We start from the raw sequence: 8,836 nt of genomic DNA, 5'->3' as shown, positions 1-8,836 counted from the left end.
AAAGCATGCATATGGTATTTTGGCCTTCACAGCTAGAGCATTTGATTATAGCAATATGGACGTTTTCTTGCCATTGTACAGGGGATTGGCGAGGCCACAACAGGGTTATTGTGTGCAGTTTTCGTGCTGTTATATGAGGAGCATGTTCTTCCTATGGAAGGAGTGCAGAGAAGGTTTACCAGGTTGATTTCTGGGATGGCGGGACTGTCATATGAGAGAAATTAAATCGGTTCGGATTGTATTCACTGGAGTTTAGAAGAGTGAAAGTGGAATCTCATCGAAACTTACAAAATTCTAAAAAACATTAGACTGGGTAGATTCAGAAAGACTGTTTCCATTGGTGGGGATGTCCAGAACTAGGGGTGATAGTTTGCACATAAGGGGTAAACCATTTGGGACTGAGGTGAGGAGCAATGTCTTTACCCAGAGAGTGATGGTTCTGTGGAATTCACTACCACAAATCGTAGTTGAGGCCAAAACGTTGTGTAATTTCAAGATGGAGTTAGATGGTTTAGCTCCTGGGGCTAAAGGGATGACGTTATGTGGGGTCCGGGGCGTGGAGGCTGGATCAGGATATTGAATTTATTGATCAGCCGTGATGATAATGAATGGTAGAGCAAACTCAACGTGCCGAATTGCCTACTACTGCTTCTATTTTCTATGCGTTTCTCTGAGTGTTCTAGATCCGAGCCAGGGAAACAAAATCTCTGCATTCAGTCTGTCCAACTATATCAAACTTTAGAAGTTACAATTCCGCGTTAATATGGAATTGTGGGCACGACTAAATACATAAAATATACCTAATGGCAATATCCAAACTAGTGGCATTCAGGCACAAGTGTTATCAAGCCAATCAATTGATACAGTAAGACGTCTTACAGCACCAGGTTAAAGTCCAAATCACTAGCTTTCGGAGCGCAGCTCCTTCCTCAGGTGAATGAAGAGGTAGGTTCCAAAAACACATATTTAGACAAAGGCAATTATGCAAGACGATACTTTGAATGCGAGTTTTTGCAGGTAATTAAGTCTTTACAGGTCCAGACGAAGCGACTGGAAAGGGGGATAATCACAGGTTAAAGAGGTGTGAATTGTCTCAAGCCACGACAGTTGGTAGGATTTCGCTAGCCCAGGCCAGATGGTGGTGGTGGGTGTGGGTGAATGTAATGTGACATACAATCAATGTCCCGGATGAGACCATATTCATGCGTGCAGAACATGGGCGCCAGTTTCTGCTTGATGATTCGCGTCCTTGGAGAATGCTTACTCGAATATTAGCGGCTGCATGCCCTTGATTGCTGAAGGGTTTCCCGACTGGAAGGGAGCGTTCCTGCCTGGCAATTGTCGCGCAATGTCTTCATCCATTGTCACAGCGTCTGCATGGTCTCGCTAATGTACCAAGCATCGAGACAGCCTTTCCTGTAGCGTATGAGGAAGACAACGTTGGCCGAGTCGCACGAATATGTAACGCGTACCTGATGGGTAGTGTTCTCAAGTGTAATGGTGGTACCCATGTCGATGATCTAGCACATTTTGCAGAGGTTGCTATGGCAGAGCTGTGTGGTGTCGTGGTCGCTGTTCACCTGAAGGCTGGGTAGGTTGCTACAAACAATGGTCTGTTTGAGGTTGCCTGGTTGTTTCAAGGCAAGTAGTGTGGGTGTGGGAATGGCCCTGACACCATGTTCCTCTTCAGCGATGATATGTTGAAGGCTGTGAAGAAGATGTGTAAGCTTCTCTACTCCAGGGAAGTATTGGACGACGAAGGGTACTCTTCGGGTTTGTTCCGTGTTCGTCTTCTGAGGGAGTTGGTGCGATTCTTTGCTGTGGCGTGTTGAAACTGTCGATCGATGAGTCGATCCCGTTCATACCACAATATCTTTCAGCGTCTGTAGATGTCTGTTACGATCCTCCTCGTCTGAGCAGGTCCTATGTATACGGAGGACTTTTCCATAGGGGATGGCTTCTTTAATGTGTTTCGGGCGAAAGCTGGAGAAGTGGAGCATTGTGAAGTTAGCCGTGGGCTTGCCATGGCAACCTCTGCAAAACATGCCAAATCATCGACATGGGTACCACCAATACACGTGAGAACACCACCTACCAGGTTATGCGGTACATACTCGTGCGACTCGGCCAATGTTGTGTCCCACATACGCTGCAGGAAAGTATGTCCCGAGGTGTGGTACATTGGCGAGATTATGCAACACAGTGACAACGGGTGAACAGACATCACGTAAGAACGGCCAGGCAGGAATGTTCCCTTCCAGTCGTGGAACACTTCAGCAGTCAAGGGCTTTCAGCCTCTGATCTTCTGGTAAGCATTCTCCAAGGCGGCTTCAAGGATGTGCAACAATGCAGAATCACCGAGCAGAAACTGATAGCCAAGTTCCACACACATAAGTACGGCCATCCACGCAGACACATTGAGAATGCTTGACTCCGCACCGACAATGACCAAAGTCGGGAATCGAAACTGGGATCCTGAAGCTGTGGAGCAACAGTGCTAACCACTGTACTACCGTGCCACCCTAAACGTTCTCAAGATTGGGCAATAAATACTGAGATTCCATATAGCTCGAGACCCCTCTCTATTTCCATAGCCAACCAGAATTAATTGTTTTGTTTTGTATTTTGCTGCATTGACTTTGTACATCGCTGTGCCTGTATAATTATGACAATGGTCCTGAGCGTCAGGCTTCACGTATGTATGTATGAATCAGACGCTTGGTTGAATTATTCCAAAGACAAGCCTCAAATCGACATGTTTAAACTATCCCTGGAGGGTGTCCTATTATTTCAATACCAGACCAAAGCCGAAAGTGGCCAGGATACTGGACAGAAACTCCAATATTTCATTTTAATTTTCTACGAGTGTGAGGAAAGTATAACTCGCTCCAGGAGTGATTACACGAATAAAGAGGGAATGGTATATAAAGACACACTTTTCACTGAAACATCATACCAGAACATAACCTGCAATTGTCCCTTAAGCAATATTACTCAATACAGTGAACACAATGCCATTAAATGCTATCTTTATTCCGACTTCAACAGCAAGAAAAAAGAACATATGAGCTTTCAACCCACTGCAACTTCCAATGGAACTTAGAAATACATGCTGGAGATGTGCTTAGGGAAAGAGAGATCGTTGGAAAATACCTTATGGCCAAGATCTGACTCCTGTCAGAACCAGACAAAAGCTCTGGCTGAATGTCTTTAGAAGTTGTTTCTCAGCTTGTTTCAGCTCCCCTTGTTCTCAGGCGAGTCCACACTGCTTTAAAGACTGCTAATCTCTTTGAACTAAGCTGCAGAGAGGAAAGAATTTCATTTCTGGACACTGCTTGATTCAGATAAGTAGGCGCCTGCTTTTCCTACAAAATGCCTGCTACCCAAGCACCAACAAGCAATCACATCATCTTGCCAATCTGAAATCTAATTAACTCCACAGCGAATCGCCTTAATCAAAAACAAATTCCATTAGCTCAAACTATTCACGAAGTTTTAATTGCACATCTGGCTCCCAACCTTTTAACGCAAGACTATTTTACAAACATGACTGCAGCATTCAAACACACGTTTAACTTTTCCTGCACCAAATGAGTATAATACAATATATGGGAAAGGCATTTTCCATTCATCGTACTGCATAAAATAGGTTGTGACAGATTGAATGATGTTTTTTTTTTGCATGGACTTAGACATCTAACCCCTAATAGAAGGAAATGTAAAAGATTGGTTAGATTATCCAAAAGGCTATTCGTGCTCTAGTGAATTGCCTTTACTTTCGTTGTATTATATGTGTGCCCATGGTCAGCAGGCACGTTAGTTTTTAGGAAGTATCTTTGGACTGTCCTTGCAAGCCAACCCTGCAGCAATGGTCAATTGCAGAATGAAATACTTCGGCATTTTATTTAATCAATTGATACCTTACTATGTGCTCAATTTAAGGGAGCGTAACTAATTTGATAACGGTGTTCTGAGCCACGTTGTAACAGTGTTCTGTTGGTCTGCAAAGGAAACAGCTGTGCATCTTGTCTTTTTGTATATGACACGAGAGTCGGGAACAAGAACGAACTTGTTTTTAAAGCTTTCAGTTATGGATATTGGTCCGGAATAACACTACCAATAAAATGAACCAAATGCATATTATTTGAAGAGAGTTTTTTTGATCTGTCATTTCATCATGCAATGTATACCAAGCGGATTGTCTAGGGCGTGGAAAAATGCAAAACACTGTTAGGTTGCTGCCTATTGAGCCTCAGATACTGCACCCTGCACTGCGAAATGATTGGGTTGCCCACCAACATCAGTTGGTTGTGATTGTAATACCGTTCTCGCCCTTGAGTAATTTAAATTATTCATAAATCTATGGCACGCCACCTCAGTTTTCAAGGACGTTATTGCAGACATTGTATATCAAATAGGCTTTGAACTTTAATTGTGAAATAAATATATTTATTATCTGTCACGATGTAGCCCTTCCCCGTCACTATTTAATACTTCAGTTAATCTTGAGCTCTGCCAAGTCAAACTCCATATTATTGCAGGGACCCATAGAATCCAGAAGCTGCATTCTGACGAGCAGCCAGCCATTGAGGGGATTGCTGATGTGCTGCTTGTATTTCTCTTCACCAGCCACATTTTCAGACGAACAACAGTATTGAAGACAGGATCGGGTAGCAGGCAGCGACTTCAATGATATCGGGCAACGATTAATTAGAATCATAGAAGAAGCATAGAAACAATGGGTAGAACTGATGCATCACAGCACAGTGCCATGTAGCCGGGTTCATCTCAAAATCCCTACAGTACAGGAGGAGACCATTCGGCCCAGCAAATCTACACCGACCCTATCAAAGAACACGCTACTCAGTTCCACAAAACTCCCTATCCCATTACCCCAATAACCCCACCAAATCTTTAGAATGCTAAGAGGTAATTTTTCATGGCCAATCCACCGAACCTGCACATCTGCGGATGTATTTTGGGGCCTGACTCGAGGCTGGATGCTCTTCCAGAGGGCCAGTATAAACTCTTAATCCGAATGGTATCATTTTGCACTGTAGGGATTCTGTGACCCACCCGGTACATGGCACTGTGCTGTGATGCAGCAGTGCCAACGACTGTGTCACCGTGCCACAAAGTTCGCAACCTAATACAGCATGCAAAATCAACACGCAAAATACATAGCCAAGAAATTATCACACTTTGTCAAACTCACTCGCATATAACTGCAACTCGCTAACCGTGTTTGCATGTGTACAGTTCTTTTGTAAACTCCAACTGTTCCATTTCCTGTTGACAGTTACAGTGTTTCCCGAATATTGATATTTCTTCTGTTTTTACTGAAACAAATGTATTTGTAGCGCCTGTGAGGCCGATCTTTCTTTCTTTCCCATACACTAACTCCCCATATAAGCAACGTCTCGCAATGTGATGGTCCTCCATTCTAATTATATGCATTACCAATGCAACTGGGCTCCCAGAAGTACTTTCGCAATACTTGTTGTCTGGGTTCAGTATAAGGTTTTCAGGTTTGTGATCTGGACTTACCAGCATGTAAGAGTGCAGTGAAAAGCATGTATGTGACTTTTTCCAAATGCCTTTATGTGTCGAGGTATAAAATCCAATACGCAAAGCCTTTCATACTACTAATAATAATCTTGATTGTCACAAGGAGGCTTACATTAACACTGCAATGTAGTTACTGTGAAAAGCCCCTAGTCGCCACATTCCGGCGCCTGTTCTGGTACACTGAGGGAGAATTCAGAATGTCCAAATTACATAAGTCTTTCGAGACTTGTGGGAGGAAACCGGAGCATCCTGAGGAAACCCACGCAGACGCTGACTCAAGCTGGGAATCGATCCTGGAGCCCTGGAGCTGTGAAGCACCAGTGCTGCCCAGTCTGCTACCCTGCTGCCCATTTTTTTTTACATAAGCCTGGACTCAAAGAGGAGTGAAACAATTGCAAGAATGTTGCACATCTCGACTTACACGGACAGTTTAATTCATTGGTGATGCACGATCAATGACCACTAAAACGAGGTTGTAGGCATTAATAAGCTAGTTGTTTCCCCCAGCAGCCCAGGTACAGAATGAAGGCTGCTGGGGCGGCAGGGGCTCTTATACCCCGCCTAGCAGGGCGGAGCTACCATACAGCTTGACCAATAGGAAGCATACAATTTCTACCAATGGTGTTCCAGCATTACCAGGTACCGTAATACCTCTACTACCATATTCGCCCCCTGTTAAAAAAGAGTCCGGCGGGGGTGGTGGCCTGATACTACAAACATACAAACATGGCAACATGGTATAATTAGTTATGGAGGTACCGTAATACCTCCGTACAGCGTTTTGTAACTATTAACAATTCTAGTAACTATTTACAATTTATGAGTGAAATTTACAATTTAAAATGAAGCAATCAGTCGATCTAGGGGCCCTGGTCGTCCTGTGTAATCGTCAGAGCTTTGGCGGTGACTCCGGTGGAAGCTCGGGCGTCTGTGACTCCGGGAGCATGGCCTCGATCTCTGTGGCAGCTTCGACACCCCTAGTTTACCCTGGTGGGGTAAACGGTTGAGCTGGGAAGGGAGCGCCTGAGGGGTGCGTCGCTGGGTGTGGGGCCTAGACGGGGCCGGCAGAAGGATCGATCCTCCTGTAAGGTGCCCTGGTGGAGGGGAGGGTGGGACTGGTGGCTGGGGTGTGCGTAGGGCTCCGGCGGGCGCCAGGCCTCGTAGAGAGACAATATCTTGTCGGCCGTCGGGGTACGCCACGTAGGCGTACTGGGAGTTAGCGTGGAGAAGGTGGGCCCTCTCGACCAACGGGTCTGACTTGTGCGCCCGCACCTGTTTTCGGAGCAGGGTGGGTCCGAGAGCTGCCTGCCAGGTCGGGAGCGAGGTCCCAGAGGAGGACTTCCTGGGGAAGACAAGAAGACGTTCGTGAGGTGTCTGGTTGGTTGTGGTACAAAGCAGTGACCGGATGGAGTGGAGGGCATTCGGGAGGTCTTCCTGCCAGCGGGAGACTGGGAGATAGAGACCGTAGGGCCAGTAGGATGGTCTTCCAGACCGTTCCGTTCTCCCTCTCTACCTGCCCGATACCCTGGGGGTTGTAACTGGCTGTCCTTCTCGAGGCGATGCCCTTGCTGAGCAGGAATTGACGCAGTTCGTCACTCATAAAGGAGGACCCCCTATCATTATGTATGGAGGCGGGAAACCTGAACCGTGCAAAGATGCTATGGAGGGCCTTGATGACGGTGGTTGCGGTCATGTCGGGACAGGGGACGGTGAATGGGAACCGGGAGTGCTCGTCAATCACCATAAGACCATAAGACCATAAGACATAGGAGCGGAAGTAAGGCCATTCGGCCCATCGAATCCACTCCACCATTCACTCATGGCTGATTTCAACTCCATTTACCCGCTCTCTCTCCATAGCCCTTAATTCCTCGAGAAGTCAAGAATTTATCAACTTCTGTCTTAAAGACACTCACCGTCCCGGCCTCCACCGCCCTCTGTAGCAATGAAATCCACAGACCCACCACTCTCTGGTTGAAGAAATGTCTCCTCATCTCTGTTCTAAAGTGACTCCCTTTTATTCTAAGGCTGTGCCCCCGGGTCCTAGTCTCCCCTAATAATGGAAACAACTTCCCTACGTCCACCCTATCTAAGCCATTCATCATTTTGTAAGTTTCTATTAGATCTCCCCTCAACCTCCTAAACTCCAATGAATATAATCCCAGGATCCTCAGATGTTCATCGTATGTTAGGCCTACCATTCCTGGGATCATCCATGTGAATCTCCACTGGACCCGCTCCAGTGCCAGTATGTCCTTCCTGAGGTGTGGGACACAAAATTGCTCACAGTATTCTATATGGGGCCTAACTAATGCTTTATAAAGCTTCAGAAGTACATCCCTGCTTTTATATTCCAAGCCTCTTGAGATAAATGACAACATTGCATTTTCTTTCTTAATTACGGACTCAAACTGCAAGTTTACCTTTAGAGAATCCTGGCCTAGGACTCCCAAGCCCCTTTGCACTTCAGCATTATGCATTTTGTCACCGTTTAGAAAATAGTCCACGCCTCTATTCTTTTTTCCAAAGTGCAAGACCTCGCACTTGCCCACGTTGAATTTCATCAGCCATTTCTTGGACCACTCTCCTAAACTGTCTAAATCTTTCTGCAGCCTCCCCACCTCCTCAATACTACCTGCCCCTCCACCTATCTTTGTATCATCGGCAAACTTAGCCAGAATGCCCCCAGTCCCGTCATCTAGATCGTTAATATATGAAGAGAACCGCTGTGGCCCCAACACTGAACCCTGCGGGACACCACTCGTCACCGGTTGCCATTCCGAAAAAGAACCTTTTATCCCAACTCTCTGCCTTCTGCCTGACAGCCAATCGTCAATCCATGATCGTACCTTCTTCACGTTCAGGAAGTACATGTTACGGTCGGTGGAGGGGAGGGTGCCTTTGAAGTTCATGCTGAGGCATTCAAAGGGACGGGAAGCCTTTATGAAGTGCACTTTCTCTGGCCGGTAGAAGTGAAATGAAAATGAAATGAAAATTGCTTATTGTCACAAGTAGTCTTCAAATGAACTTACTGTGAAAAGCCCCTAGTCGCCACATTCAGGCGCCTATTCGGGGAGGCTGTACGAGAATTGAAGCGTGCTGCTGGCCTGCCATGGTTTGCTTTCAAAGCCAGCGATTTAGCCTTGTGCTAAACCAGCCCCTAATGAAATGAAAATCGCTCCTTGTCACAAGTAGGCTTCAATGAAGTTACTGTGAAAAGCCCCTAGTCGCCACATTCCGGCGCCTGTTCGGGGAGGCTGTTACGGGA

At 46.0% G+C, this 8,836-nt stretch overlaps 1 pseudogene; it reads left to right on the top strand.

The window, feature by feature from the left end:
• Positions 1–1,676: 1,676 nt before the first annotated feature.
• LOC140411363 (NACHT, LRR and PYD domains-containing protein 12-like) overlaps positions 1,677–8,836 on the top strand; it is a 43,236-nt pseudogene continuing 36,076 nt past the window's right edge.

Source organism: Scyliorhinus torazame, chromosome 4, assembly GCF_047496885.1.
Source record: "Scyliorhinus torazame isolate Kashiwa2021f chromosome 4, sScyTor2.1, whole genome shotgun sequence".
Lineage (NCBI taxonomy): Eukaryota > Metazoa > Chordata > Chondrichthyes > Carcharhiniformes > Scyliorhinidae > Scyliorhinus > Scyliorhinus torazame.
This window is presented reverse-complemented; position numbering and strand designations above follow the sequence as displayed.